The 15738-nt window shown below is 41.6% G+C and overlaps 1 protein-coding gene and 1 pseudogene across 1 annotated transcript in view; one reads left to right on the forward strand and one right to left on the reverse strand.

Annotated features, from left to right (window-relative positions):
* The window catches only part of ANKRD44 (ankyrin repeat domain 44), a 319327-nt gene that overhangs the window by 264351 nt on the left and 39238 nt on the right, over nucleotides 1–15738 (reverse strand). The gene's annotated exons all lie outside the window — the stretch shown is intronic.
* LOC112636348 lies at nucleotides 5592–6370 on the forward strand (annotated as a pseudogene).

A 15738-nucleotide genomic window follows, 5' to 3' on the forward strand; every position in this document is an offset into this window, starting at 1 on the left:
ACGACGCTCCTGGAGTCAGATAATGAAAGCCAGAGCAGGAAGGACCCTGCGCTTCATGTAAGACGTTCACCAAATAAAGAAATGTTTAATCATGCATCTGTGCTGTACATCGCAGGGGCCTTTGAAAAGCGTAATGCCTGGGTGCAGTTTAAGAATAAGGAATCTTAATCTATCTGGCCTAACTTTAGAAAATTGTTTGGAGGGGATTCTTAAGATACTCTGAATTTATACTTTCTTAACGGGGGCTGTCTTTTGTATATGTGGTTTGTGAGAAAATGTGTGAATGATCTGTAATTTGAGTCTGTGTTCAAAGCTTAGATAAAGTATCATTGGATTATACCATTTTCATTTAATGCTCTAGATGGCAGAACACTAAGACCTAAGGAATTAAAAAGGGAAAGATTTCAGATAATGAACTAGTTTCTAGTGACTGTCCAACAGTGGACCAGGCTCGTTTCTAAATCACTAGGTGTCTAAACTTGACAACAGTTAAGACTAGATCCCTAACTGTCAGGAGCATGAGTACAAAAGATTCCTGCTGTTCTATGATGTGTTTCTGACTATGTGTCTTTGAAAGACCTTTCAACTTTAATGCTCCAACATTTAGATGTTCTCCATATACCAACAGCTTTATAAAAAGTAAACGTAAGCACAGCAGAGACAAAAGACAACTTGAACACAAGTTATCCACATCAAAGTAACAAAACCAAAGTGCATTTGTCATTATACCAGGAAATAAATCAAATTGAGACAGATGTACAGGAAAAATATATATATATGTCATGAACCTGAAGTTAAACATCTACTTTTCAGGCTCGAGTTTTTAAAAAAATACACTTCTAAGATTCTTTCCCAAGAAGGTTTCATGTATATACAAATACATTAATCCCCCTTAGAATAGATTTAAAACAAAGGCCTTGGTGTTTCAGAAAACGGCACAAAAAAAGAGGAGGATGTAAGGCCCTGTGTATAAACAAGTCGAGAAGCTCGTATCCTAAGCTAATCACTCCTATGCAATTTGAGGCAGCCGCATCACCCTAGTCCAGGACTTCCATGTACTCCCAGTAAATCATAAACTGTCCTGTAAGGGGGCTTCAGCCTTCTCATAGATCACAGATCAAAGACCAAGTATATAAAGAGAGAGGAAGGAAAAAAACTGTATTCATGCTTTGGGTGCCTCAGGAGGTACAGAAAAGAGAGACGTCAGTTGATGTCTCCAAACCTCTAAAAGCAGCTCATCTTCAAAAACAATGGAAGAATAGGTGAAAACACCAATCCAGTCCCCAAGAAGCAAGAGCTCTCCTTGCACAGGTTTAGTGTTTAACATTTCAGTTGCCTGAGCTTAAGCAGATTCCAGGACTCTCTTGGAGGTGGCAGCTATCACTGTGTGGGATTTCTTTATAGTCAAGGTGATAAGATCTCTTTCAGATCATTTTGCAAAGGAGGTCAGCTGGACAAATGTGAGTACCATGTACACCCACCTGGGAAAGCTAAATATTTACCAGTTCTGTTTGGTATGACAATAGCTTTTAAGAGGTTTTTTTTAAAAAACAAATTAAAAGCACACAGAAAAACAGAAGTGTTTTTTTTTACTTGATTAAAAGAATCAACAGACAGTAACAGTCAGCTTTTTAGTGATTATTATAAAACTTTGGGAAAAAAACAATCATGACTTTCTTCAATTCCTTTTTCTTTTACTTAATATCTTAAAACAATTCAATATTTTTGCACATATTTTTTATTGTGTAAAGGATACATAAAATTTACCATTTATAACTAAAAGAGTATAATTGGATTGTTCGTAACACAAAGGATAAATGCTTGAGGGGATGGATACCCCATTCTCCATGATGTACTTATTTCACATTGCATGCATGCATCAAAACATTTCATGTACCCCACAAAAATATACACCTACTGTGTACCCACAAAAATTAAATTTTTTTAATTTACCATTTTAACCATCTTTAAGCATATAGTTCACTGGGATTAAGTACATTCACATTATTGTACAACCATTACCATCATTCATCTCCAGAAACTTTTCCCCATCCCATACTGAAACTCAGTGCCAATTAAACATTAAATTGCCATTGCCTGCTCCCCTTATCCCTGGTAACCACTATTCTACTTTCTGTCTCTCTGAATTTTACTACTCTACGTACCTTATATAAATGAAAATCATACAATAGTTGTTCTTGCATCTGGCTTATTTCACTTAGCATAATATCTTCAAGTTCAGCTATGTTGTAGCATGTGTCAGAATTTCCTTCATTTTTATTTTTATTTATTATTTATTCATTTATTTATTTTTGAGATGGAGTCTTGCCCTGTCACCCAGGCTAGAGTACAGTGGTGCAATCTTGGCTCCCTGCAACCACTGCCCCAGGTTCAAGCAATTCTCCTGCCTCAGCCTCCCAAGTAGCTGTGATTACAGGCATGTGCCACCACACTTGGCTAATTTTTTTTTTTTTTTTGTATTTTTAGTAGAGACGGGTTTCACCATGTTGGCCAGGCTGGTCTCAAACTCCTGACCTCAAGTGATCCACCCACCTTGGCCTCCCAAAGTGCTAAGATTACTTTGGGAATTCTGTACTTGGCCAGAATTTCCTTCCTTTTTAAGGCTGAATAATATTTATATTTATATATTTTGTTTTGTTTATCAATTCCTCTGTCACATTTTGTTTATCAATTCCTCTGTCATCAGACATTTGAGTTGTTTCCATCTTTTGGTTATTTTGGATAATGCTGCTATGAACATGAATGTACTAATATCTGTTCACCTCTCTGCTTTCAATTCTTTTGGATATATATCCAGAAGCAGGATTGCTAGATCAAATGGTAATTCTATATATAACTTTTTGAGAAACCACCATACAGGTTTTCATGGCAGCTGCACCATTTTACATTCCCAACAGCAAAGCACAAGGTCTTCAGTTTCTGCACATCCTCACCAACACTTGCTGTTTCTGCTTTTTGGATAGTCACCCTGATGAGTATGAAGTGGTATCTCATTTGTAACGGTTTTGACTGGCATTTCCCTGATGATTAGTGATTGCTTCATTTTCTTCTAAATGGTGTTTCAAAATCTATCTTCTTGTTTTGTTTCAGTATCTCTTTCTGTAGGATAGAAATGTAATGCTTGCTCTGAGTAGATATTCATGAAGTGCTTTGGGAGTTCTGAAGCACTTCCAACACACTAAAACTAAGAAGCCAGGGTTTCCATTATTCAGGTCTCAACCAACTACCAAACGTTGCAGCCTGGACAGAAAGATATTGCCAAAAGTTTCCTTCTAGGCTCTTAAAGACTAGATAAAGCAGTCTTAAGCACAGTCCTTCTACGAAGGCAATAACGTAAGTTTTTATTTCCAGGAAGATTAATGAACTGGGTGAGTAAACATGAAACGCAGGATGGTCCCAGGACTCTCGGTCCAGGGATGCAAGTTTGGGCCATTGAGTCCAGCATTGCAGCTCCTACCAGAGGCCTCCCCTGAGCAGCTCCTGCTCACATATACACAACTGTGTCCCCCTCCCGGAGCTACACACTAAGAACACAACACAGCAAAAGATTCAACTTTAAAAATAACTTCATAAACCTAAGAAACAAAAACGAAGGTACTTGGAAGATATGGGAGTTAAAAATCCAGTTTTGAGACAGGTCCTTGTTAAATTCCCTGGATCTTGGTTCCTCCTGTCTAACCCACCATGATTTCCCAGACTCCTGCAGATAATCTCTTTCCCTTCTGCATCTAAGCTGATCCAACCCTCCTTAGGCTGCCTGAGAAAATTTCACTTTCAAATCTTTTCTCTTTTTTGTTAAACTGTCATCCTCCAACACAACAGTGTCATAGTCACTAATTCAACAGCCAACAAGCATATGCCACAGACTCCAATGTGCCAGGTGCGCTGAGCTTGGCACTAGAGACACCATGATGAATAAGACCAGGCCCCAGCAGGAAGGACTTGCCATAGAGGGAGTCTGCCTTCTCTAGGCTCTTACTTTATCTAAAATGCTAATGTATCTCCTGGGGCATACAACCACCTTTTGGTCATCTATAAATAGAGTCACTTGCTATAACTCACTGAAAAGAATGTGGTCCAGGAGTTTCACGTTTGTGTGGGATTCCCATGAGTGTGCATGTAATTTGAGGGTGAAAAAAAAAAAAAAGAAAGAAGGAAAAGAATGTGGTCCAATGAAGAACATAGGCCATACTATGTTATATGACCTTAAGCAAAATCACTCATCGGTGGCCTCACCTGAAAAACGGTAAGACTACTTTTCCTAGAAACAGAGACCCGAACCAAACAGTTTTTTAAAGGGAAGCTCATCAAATGCTTTTTTGCCAACAAAAAAAAGAAGGAAAAAATATAGACAATCTTTTCTTTAAAAAAAAAATGTTTCTTTTCTAATTGTTTTCTTTTCTAAAAACATAACTCTGTATGCCAAAGATAAAGCTTTGATGACTGTACACACCCTGTCTTCTTCCATAGTAGCTATTATTACTGCCGAGCCTTCTGAAAAGTGTTTAAGGAGGAGTGATAACAAGGGACCCTAGAGAATCTGAGACTTTTCATTGCTAAACAAAAAATCAGAACCACGCTTGAGACGTTATACTGCTAAGACAACAAGAACGTTTGCCTCAAATCAAACAAGAGACAGGGCCTGCTAACTCCAGTGACGGCCAGAAGGGACAGGCTGCAAGTCTAGTTCGTCCTTATGAAGAAGACAGGATCTGAAAAAAACTCACACCTCGAAATCATCTCTTCTGTGTGATGGGATAAGAGAAAAAACGAGGGCAAAATGCAAATTCACATGCAACTAGAAATCACAACTAAAAATCTATAATATATGATATGTGCTAGGCTTTACAACAAGCATCTATCAGAAACAGCTTACTTCCTACCAGCCAGGACAAAATATTCGCACACTGTTATACAAACAAATCTTCCTAGCCATACGGTAGTTCCCTCTGATAGAGCACTCTGGGCAGAGAGCAATAAACAAAATCCAGACAGGAAGTAGCCAGAAAGAATAAATGGCACAGCTTTCTGGCAGTATCTTCTTGTAGAGAAACAAGAGACATTTTTTTATTTTAATAAAATTATCTTAGAACCCAGACCCTAAAATTACTTATTAATATGATTCCCCCACAGAGGTAGGGAAGTTATAAATGAGGTTGTAGTGTTTTGGCTCCATTCCTAGAGTCAACATCATGAAGTAAACTCTATTTGTTGACCACTGACAACTCCAGAATCAAATTCCCATCCAGAATGAACAATTTTGACCTACCCCCTAGTGGGTGCCCTTTCCGAAGCCTTTTCTCATTTTAAGGCATAAGGATTTGTGCTGACGGAAATTCCACGTAAACATTTCAACCTACCAAAATGACTGCATTCTTTCCACAGAAGAATGTTTGAAGAAACTACAGTTGCTTTTAAGTTAAGATTGACAGGCCAGGCATGGTGGCTCACGCCCGTAATCCCAGCAATTTGGGAGACCGAGGCGGGTGGATCACTTGAGGCCAGGAGTTCAAGACCAATCTGGGCAAGAGATGGTGAAACCCCGTCTCTAATAAAATTACAAAAAATTAGCTGGGCATGGTAGAGCACACCTGTAATTCCAGTTACTTGGGAGGCTAAGACAGGAGAATCACTTTAACCCAGGAGGTGGAGGTTGCAGTGAGCTGAGATCACGCCACTGCACTCCAGCCTGGAAAACACAGTGAGACTCTTTTTCAAAAAAAAAAAAAAAAAAAACTTTAGATTAACAAAACATTCAAAATTTATTTTCCTAACATGGATATCTAAACAATACATTAAGCAAGATATAAATATTGCATGATATGGTCTGATGCTGTCTGTGAATAATAATGCCTCTTTAAAAGGTGTTGTGTCTTCCCTGCACTGGGCGCAGCTCTCCTGCCACAGCTCCCTACCCCCTGAAAATGTACACCTGCTCCAAGTTCGTCTCCACTCCCTCCTTGGTCAAGAGCGCCTCACAGCTGCTAAGCCATCCGCTACCTGCAGTGGTGCTGAAACGACCAGAGACACTGACAGGTGAGAACCTAGCAGCTTGGCAGTCTCACGTCCCCTTACCTCACTCGTCCCTGGCCGCAGCTTCCAAACCAGTGCCATTTCAAGGGACATTGACACAACAGCCAAGTTCATTGGGGCTGGGGCTGCCACAGTTGGGGTGGCAGGCTCTGGGGGTGGGATTGGGACTGTGTTTGGGAGCCTCATCATTGGTTATGCCTGGCACCCTTCTCTGAAGCAGCAGCTCTTCTCCTATGCCATTCTAGGCTTTACCCCCTAGGAAGCCATGGGGCTCTTTTGCCTGATGGTGGCCTTTCTCATCCTCTTCGCCATGTGAAGCAGCCGTCTCCACCTCCCATAGTTCTTTTTCCCATGTCTCATCAGCCCTGTATGTTTCTTTTCTTATACCTCCCCAGGTGGCCTGGGGAACATCGTTGGCTCAGGGTTTGACAGAGGAAAGACAAAGACCGTATTAAGAAGAAAAAGAAAAAAAAAAAAAGGTGTTATGTCAAGTTTGAATTTGCCTAAAAGCCACAGCAGTACAGGAACACTGAAAGGCAAATGTCACTATTCCAGTGTAGCAGAGGCTCCTAGCTGTCTCCCCAGTATCCGTCTTCTCTTTCCTCTAAAGTAACAGAAGCCTTAGCTGGGCACATGGCTGCTTCCCTAAAGATTACATTTCCCAGCCTCCCTTGTAGAAAAGTAATTATGTGATTGATTCTGGCTAATGGAATAAGATGTTTTCAACTTCCAGGTCATGCTCTTAGAAGGAAAGGAGGCTGGAAGCCCAGTGCAGTGGTGTGCATCTGTAGTCCCAGCTACGCCTGAGGTTGAGGCAGGAGGATCACTTGAGCCCAGGAGCTTGAGACCAGCCTGGGCAACATAGTGAGATCATGTTTCTTAGTTTAAAAAGAAAAAAAAAAAGGAAAAAGAAAAGAAAGAAGGCCGCCCTCCTCTTTCCTACTTCCTTTTCCCATGGTGATAGAAAGTGGAGCAACTATCTTAGCTGAAAGAAAGAAGCTATGTGGTAGAGATGGCATAGTAATAAAAGAAAACTTTCTCCCTAACATCATGGAGTTATCTTCTCAGTCTTGGTTTGTTTATGCTCAGACCATTATAGATGAGAGTAAAATAAACTTCTGTGTTCTTATTTTGACCAAATAAGTATCCTGACTAATAACCTCTCTTGAAGCACTTTGAATTCAACCGCTATCTTTTGTTTTGATAGCCATTCCTTAAGCAGAAAGCACCCTGGATTTCTTGAAGGGAATTTCCCAGCATGTTTTCAGAGTGCACTGTCAGGGTTTGATGATAGCATCAACCTTTTTGAGTTTTTAGTATCATTTTTCACAATCCTTGAAGTCAGAGCTACAATAAATAATTCATAACAAGGACTGGCTTTCCTTCCTTTCCCTCAGGGCATCCTCACAGAAGGAGAAAGTCTTCGGTTCTAGCACCCATTCAGTAAAGGGCTTGTCTTGTCTTCCTCATCTCTGTCTCTAGTCAGAGACGACTAGAATCCTTCACATCATTTATAATATGGGAACCTTTCCTTAACCTTTTCCAGACCCCCGAGGGTGATTAGAAAATAGCATTTCCCAAGTTCAAGAAATCAAAAGGCTTGACTCCATATCCCAAACAAAATGGACAAAATACTTAGGTCAAAGTTACCATGTCAGCTTTCATAGGCTCTTTAAAAATTATATGGTTTTCTTTGAAAAGACAATAAACATTCTCAATTGTTTAATGGTCATTGCCACTTACAAAATGAAAACGATAGTTGGCTCAGTGACAAGGACAGTAAAAGAGTCAGCAGCATCTTGGGCACACTGAGAAAACCCAGTGAACCTCCCACAGAATTCAGTCCTCATAGAAATATTCTGTCCAACATCAACTCCTAATCCCACTCTAGCCAAAAGTTCAAATAAGTGCAAAGACATCATGAGCCCATTCCACATGCCAAGTAGCTTTTTCTTACTTTAGACAGAGAAATGCTAAGGTACTTCCTTAAGTAACAGGTTTTTTTTTTGGTTTTTTTTTTGGTTTTTTTTGGTGGGGAGGGGGTGGGGAGACAGAGTCTCACTCTGTTGCCCAGGCTGAAGTGCAGTGGCATGATCTCAGCTCACTGCAACCTCTGCCTCCTGCGTTCAAGTGATTCTCCTGCCTCGGCCTCCCGAATAGCTGGGACTATAGGTGTACACCCACAATACCAGCTAATTTTGTGTATTTTTAGTAGAGACAGGGTTTCACCATGTTGGCCAGGCTAGTCTTGAATTCCTGACCTCAAGTGATCTGCCTGTCTCAGCCTCCCAAAGTGCTGGGATTACAGGCATGGGCCACCACGCCCAGCCAGTAACAGCTTTTTAAAAATGAAGTCTTTGGGAGGACTTCTTTATTTTCTTTACTGTCTCTGCCTTGTCTAATAAAAATGACAGAGCATTTTGTTTCATGATTCTCTATCTCCTAAGTGTAGGGTTTCTCGTATGCAGAGAGTATTATAATTGAGACCATTTATGAACAAAGCATATTAAATGTTACCATGAAAATACTGCAAACCAATGGGTATCACTTTCCTTTAACACTTGAAAAAGCACATAATTCCATGATATTAAAAAGAAAGACAAAAAGGAATGTTTTTAATAATATTTCAACCCTTTGGCTTTATTAGCACTATAACATAAGAGTTCTAATCTGAAAAACCTATGTTTTCACAAACTGAAATCGAGTAGTAAAAGCATTTTGTCACATCCTCCAAGGGCTAAAATGTAAAGCATATGACATAGCCCTATATAAAAATGACCTTCAGTCAAAATAGTAAATCAAATGCTCACTCTCCAAGCAGAACGTCCCAAACTGAATACCAGGTAAAAGGAAAGCTGTACATGGAAGCATTGTGCTTTCATGGGAAAATGATTGGTCATGCAAGTAGAACCTATTGGAGGAGTGGTAGCCACCTGGCCAGGCTGGAACTCATAGTCTTTCAGGGGTTCAACTGGAGGTGAAGACTATCTAAAGAATTCTCCACCAAGAACCATCATTTTCAGTCCTTTCTGATTAAGGACCAAAATAAAAGCTCAGTAGCTACTTCATTTTGATAATTTTTAGAAAGCCTCAAATAACAGCTAAGAACTTTCTATAAGGATGCCAGAGGAAAGGGGAAAAGATGGAAAATTACAGTTGAAATTACATCCTTAAGAGAGCCAGTTAAGCCACTAATATACAAACAGATCTTAAGTCTGCTGTCTGACCCAGAAAACCACAGATGAGGAATTCATTTTAGGACTAATTACACAAACATTAAATCACTCCCTTTTTCCCTTTTATATTTAAATTTTCGGCATTTTCCTCCCTTTTTCTTTACATGAACTGAATGACAGTCCCTAATCAAGGGACTTGACCTTGGAAATGAGAAATCATCTACTAGTGCAAGAGTGTCACTAAACTCTGTATAACCTCAGGCAAGTCATTGCACCTTTCTATTCTGCCATTTCCCCAACAGCAAAAAACAAACCGTACTTCCTACTTCCTGTTGTGATGAAAAATGAAATACTCTAAGTAAGTCAAGCACCTCAGAGACTTTCAATGTGTTTTATGACATTCATAGACGTCAGTTTTGACATCTGAGAAATAATCTCTTCCACTTAATCTTCTATTCACAATATAGAAAAATGTCCTATACAGTCTATTAAAAATAATAAAGGCAAAAAGCTTGACCCTCTCAGGTCATGAAGAATTACTTTCTCTGAAAAGCCCAGTCTTCTAGATTAATATCCAAGAGGACAGGGATTTTGTCTGTTTTGCTCTGTAACATATTCTCAGCACCTAGAACAATGCCATATCAAGGCATTCATTAAATATTAGATGAATGAATGAATAAAGGTTTAGCCTGAATAAACATGGAAATCTTTTTATTTTAGCTATTTTAGGTAGACATCTTAGAATGTATAGTAGCATTCTTCCTTATCATCTTGAGAAAATTATAAGGACATTTTGCAGATGACTAAGGGTCGCCATCGTGAACATTCTGTATTTCAAGGATGCTCTCAGCGTCTTTTAAAATGCTAACATCACTCCCGAATCTTTAATGCAATTTTTCACCTCCTTTATGCATTTATCATTTTTCCCATCCTCCCCCACCTTTCTAATAGGTTGTCATTTCTCCCTATTGTGAATAATTGGCTGTTGCTAATTTATTGTGCACTTAAAAGCCAATTAGCCATGTGTCTAAAGTAAGAATACCTGCCTCTGAGGGCCTAAGGCCTTCTCCTAAGAGTAAAAAATATGATCCTTAGACTTTGTCACATCTATGTTTTGGCTCCACTTTTTAATGTTTCTTGATTCTCCACCATGTTCTAGATAGATAAAAGGTTAGATAGCTAAGTTCCAAATAAGTGCACACAATCAATTCATGCTGAAATGACATGCTGTGTTACTAAGAGGCACTTGCTCCATGAGACAGGGTATCTGAAAACAATGGCCCCAGATAATGGTGGCTATCTAAGTAAGCAGCTGGTTCAGGGCTACAGTAGGGGTGTCCAAGATAAAGCACCAGGAGTGGAGGGAAGACTGACTCTCGGTGCTGAGTGTCCAAAGGAAGAAGCCATTCCAGAGGAGCTGGGGTCGGGGTAAGACACCAAGGCAGGAACTGAGAAAGTCACCAGAATCGGGGGCAAGGTAGAAATCACAACTTGGGAACAAAGCCGAAGCCCAGTCTCCCAAAAAGGAACACAAAGGCAAGGCCAGACCTGACTTGACACAGAGTCCAAGGGTCAGGATGGAGCTCCTTAAATCCTTGGATCCAGATGGTATCTCCAGGAAGGAGCCAAATGTCTTAGATTGTGACAAGGGTGAGGAACCCAGCACAGGTTTTACGATAGGAAAAGAAGGGCACAGGGTGGCCAACCTCCTTCACCACGACCCAAGGGCATCACAACAGGAAGAATAAGGTGTGGGATACCCCAGAAGCCGTGGAGCTGCTCTATGAAGCCCTTCTATGCCTAGCTTCAGCACACGTGCCGTGAAAATCTTCTCAGTCTTTTTAATAGCAAAGGTACAAAGAGTGATTCAGGAAGATAAATCTGGAGAAAGAAGCATCTGAGATGCACTGGGGCAGGGGACATAGGAGGCAAAGAAATGACAAGTTATTCAGGAACAATGTGACGAAGGCAATGACAATTTCCAACTTTGGGTAAGAAAAGAGAGAAACTGCCATTTTTTGTGACTTTCTGTGAACCAAGCACAACGCTGGCATTTTTCACATTTGTTATCTCCTTTCTTCCTCACTTTAAGTCTGCAAGAGAAGTATACCGTTCCCATTTTATAGGTGAGGAAATTAAAACCCAGAGAGGAAAGGAATTGTAGTCGCATGACATGGATGACAGAGATGGGATTCACTCTGGAATGATCTGATTTCAAAAGCTGATTCCACTTACACCAGCTGATACTCAAGTGACTTTTTTAAAATGGAAGAATGGGGTGAATGGGATAAGGAGGGGGTGCATATGTCTGCATGCATCTGCTTTTCACGGGCTTGAGGAATCAGCCTGGACGGAGACTTTCCTCATATGCCCTGCCTTCACTCCACAGAACTGGGAATCCACCAGACTGGAGGCCCTCATCCCCAGGATGCCTCCCTAACACTGGGGAAATCATGTTTTTAAATGTTTTTTTAAATAGTAATGATCTAAAGTTACCTATCTAATCTGTGTGTCGATTGCTCAGCGTTCTTAAAGCAGGATGTATCTTATGGAACCTTAGATTACAGCTGTTTTGGGGAAAAATATGACTCAGATAAAATAAGAAATGCATATTCAAAAAAAATCCAACATTTCCATGAAAAGCTGTTAAGCTTTGGGGTGCTGGTAATGTGTGTTTTTTTTAATCTGGGTGCTACTCATAGAGGGTATTCATGAAGATATATACTTATTAAATGTGCTGTCTTCCACATGTATAGTATGCTTCAAAACAGTTTTTAAACCACCAGAGCAGAGTAATATTTTAACCCTGCCCTGTTTCAGTGTAAACTGGCCTGTTATAAATAAGCAATAAAGCAGGGAAAGTTTGAATATGGAGATGGGAGCAGTAAGGCTCCTCTCTCCTAATGGAGATCCACTAAGAGAAGCTCTCTACTCATAACAAGAAGGCTGTTGCCTTGGAAACAGGAGCTGTAACTACTGCAATCACACCTCGAGAGCAAAGATGGCCAAGATCTATTTCAATTCTTAGATGCCTCGAGGAACCGCAGATGACTGTAACTATGGAAGATAGCCAATCTGTAGTAATGAAGAAGCACATGCTGGAGTTAGAAAGACTGCAATTGAGAAGGGAAAAGAGGGGGCAGGGGAAGAAGGAGAAGACAGAATTGAAGTATAACAAGTAAAGCCTAATCCAAGAACTGCAGAGCTGAGGGGCTTTTGGTGGCATTTCCTTAAGTCATGCCACCCTCTAGTTTATTGCCCACCTACTACCTGCCAAACCATGCTAGGTGCTGGGAGGACAAAGCCAGGAAAAGACATACTCAAAGTGGCCCATGGGAGGTACAAGTACTCTGGGACCAATTAACCTCAGTGTGCAAAATGAGTACAGGAGGCTTCAGAGAGTGGTGGCATTTTTAAGCTGGAACTCAAAGAACATGTAGGAGTTTCCCAGGCAGAGAAGATGGAGGAGAGACATCTCAGACAAAGGGAGGTGCAAAGGGCAGAGGCATGAAACAGCACGTTCTGTTTTTCAGCAGGGTGGCTACCTGCAATTCTGGGTGGGACACTTTCATGTCTGGTAGATTGTCCCACACACTGCAGGCCATTTGCTGTCTCAGACCCCACCCACTCATTGCTGGCAGCAACTCCCAATCATGACAACAACTAAAGTAATGCCCCTCCCACATTTCCAAATGTCCTCAAGGATTGGCGGGGGGATGCTATTGCTCCCAGTTAAGAAGCCCGAGAACCTGGGGGAACAGATGTGTGGCTGGAGCAGGGGTTGGGGGACAGGGGTGGGAGGTGAGGATGAGAATGCAGGTAAAGATCAGAGTTAAGGCCTTGCACATCCCGCTCAGGAGTCAGACTCTGTGCCAGACATGGAGGAGAGAGAGCAGACTCTAAAGCAATTATGGAGGAGGCCAAACCGACAAGACTTGGCAACTCATGGGATCTGAGGAGGTGGGGAAGAAGAAAGAAAAAAGAATGAAGAATAATCCCCACAGTTTTCAGCGTGGACAACCGAGTAAACATTCATGGCACCAAGCAAAGTGATGAATATAGGAGTAAGAGCAGCTTTGGAGGGAGATGGAAAGGTGAGGTGGAAAATGAGTCTGAAGCCCTTCAGGGACATCCAGGTGGAATTTCTAAGTAGTAATAAACAGCAGACTAAACCCAGAGGAGAGACACCTGGGCCAAAGGTAAAAGAAACCTTAGCATTTAATTGTAGGCAGTGTCTCAGCCATTGCCCAAGGGTCTCCAGACTCACTAAGCAAGCCAGGGAAAGGGGGAGCTGGAGATGAGGAAGCTGTGGCATTGGAGCTGGGCATAACCAACCAGGAGCCAATATGGCAGCAAGTGGGTACTGGCAGGCAGGAATGGAGGGAGCAGAGCCGGCTGGCAAGGTACAGATGAGCAGACCAAGCAGGAGTGGCTGAAAGCTCCCAGTACCCCACACTAGTTTCCACAACCATCCTTTCTGTGGATCTTGGCACACATCACTACAGTGGCTTTAGAAAATAATCTTCCATCTCAACCCAGGTCATACACATATATACACACACCAGGGCTGGCTCCAAGGGCGAGCGGCCTGTGCAGCTGCCCAGGGCCTTGTGCTGAGAAGGGTCCCATTCTTGGTTAAATGCTCTGCTACTGCCATCTTGAAATTCTTAAAAATTTTTTAACAAGGAGTCTTGCATTTTCATGTTGCCCTATATCCCACAAATTATGCAGCTGGTCTAGACACACACAAAAACATAACCTTAACAAAAGTTTCATGGAACAATATCTATCTGCTATAGTCTGAATGTTTGTGTCTGCCTCTCAAAACCCATGTGTTAACACCTAATTCCCAACAGCATTAAGAGGTAGGACCTTTAGAATGGGATTAGTGACCTTATAAAAGAGGCCTGAGGGAGCCTGTTCCTTCCGCCATGTGAGGACTGTGCAAGAAGGCACCATCTGTGATGCAGAGAGCAGGCCCTCAGCAGACACTGAATCTGCTGGTGCCATGGTCTTGAACTTTCCAACTTACAGAACTGTGAGGAATAAATTTCTGTTGTTTATAAATTACCCAGTCTAAGCTATTTTGCTATAGTATCCTGAACAGACTGACATTATCTTACTAAATGTGATATAAAATTATATTCTCTGTTCTATTTTTTAGTGTAGCCATAGCCCATTAAATTCACAATCCACTGATGCATTGCAAATCAGTTTTCTTTTGTTTGTTGGTTGCTTTGTTTTTGAGATAGGGTCTCACTCTGTTGCCCAGGCCGAAGTGCAGCCTCAACCTCCTGGGCTCAAGTGATCCTTCCACCTCAGCCTCCCTAGTAGCTGGGACTACAGGTGCATACCACCGTTTTTTAGATTTTTTGTAGAGATGGAGTTCCACCATGTTGCCCAGGCTGGTCATGAACTCCTGGGCTCAAGCGATCTGCCTACCTTGGCCTCCCAAAGTGCTGGGATAACAGGTATGAGCCACCACACCCAGCTAAGAGAGGTTTTAAAACTCTCTTAGAGGGCTGCTATCACCTGAATGTTTATCCCCAACAAAATTCATATGTTGAAATTATAACCACCAAAGTGATAGTATTAGAAGCTGGAGTCTTTGGGAGGGAATTAGAGATTACGACCCTTATAAAAGAAACTGTAGAGAGCTGGCTAGCTCCTTCCATCATGTGAGATCGAGATCACAAGAAGAAGTCTGCAGCCTACAACTAGAAGAGCACCCTCATCAGAACCTTACCAGGCTGGCACCCCAATCTTGGAATGCCTAGAACTGGGAGAAATAAATGTCTATTGTTTTATTTGTTTGCTTGGTATTTTGTTTTTGTTTTTTCAGATGGAGTCTCACTCTGTCACCCAGGCTGGAGTGCCGTGGCGCGATCTCGGCTCACTGCAACCTCCGCCTCCCAGGTTCAAGCAATTCTCCTGCCTCAGCCTCCTGAGTAGCTGGAACTACAGGCACGTGCCACCACGCCCAGCTAATTTTTGTATTTTAAGTAGAGATGGGATTTCACCATGTTGGTCAGACTGGTCTTGAACTCCTGACCTTGTGATCCGCCCACCTTGGCCTCCCAAAGTGCTGGGATTACAGGCATGAGCCAATGTGCCTGGCCAATTTCTATTGTTTATAAGTCACCCAGTTGATGATATTTTGTCTTAGTAGCCCAAAATGGACTAATACAATGGAGTAAGCCAAGACTAAAAAGTTAGTTTTATTTTGTTTTGTTTTGTTTGGAAAGTGGAGCCCTTAAAGTGGGATTGCTGCCATTACAAAATAGACCCAGAGACCTCCCTCACTCCTTCCATCATGTGAGGACGCAGCAGGAAGACGGACATCTATGAACCAGGAATTGGACCGTCACCAGACACCAAATGTGGTGAGTGCCTTGACAGCAGCCTCCGGAACTGTGAGAAATAAATTCCTGTTGTTTATGGGCCACCCAGTCCACGGTATTCTGTTAGAGTCACCAAAGCAAACTAAGACACCCACCTCCCACACTAA

The sequence above is a fragment of the Theropithecus gelada genome, chromosome 12 (assembly GCF_003255815.1).
Source record: "Theropithecus gelada isolate Dixy chromosome 12, Tgel_1.0, whole genome shotgun sequence".
NCBI lineage: Eukaryota > Metazoa > Chordata > Mammalia > Primates > Cercopithecidae > Theropithecus > Theropithecus gelada.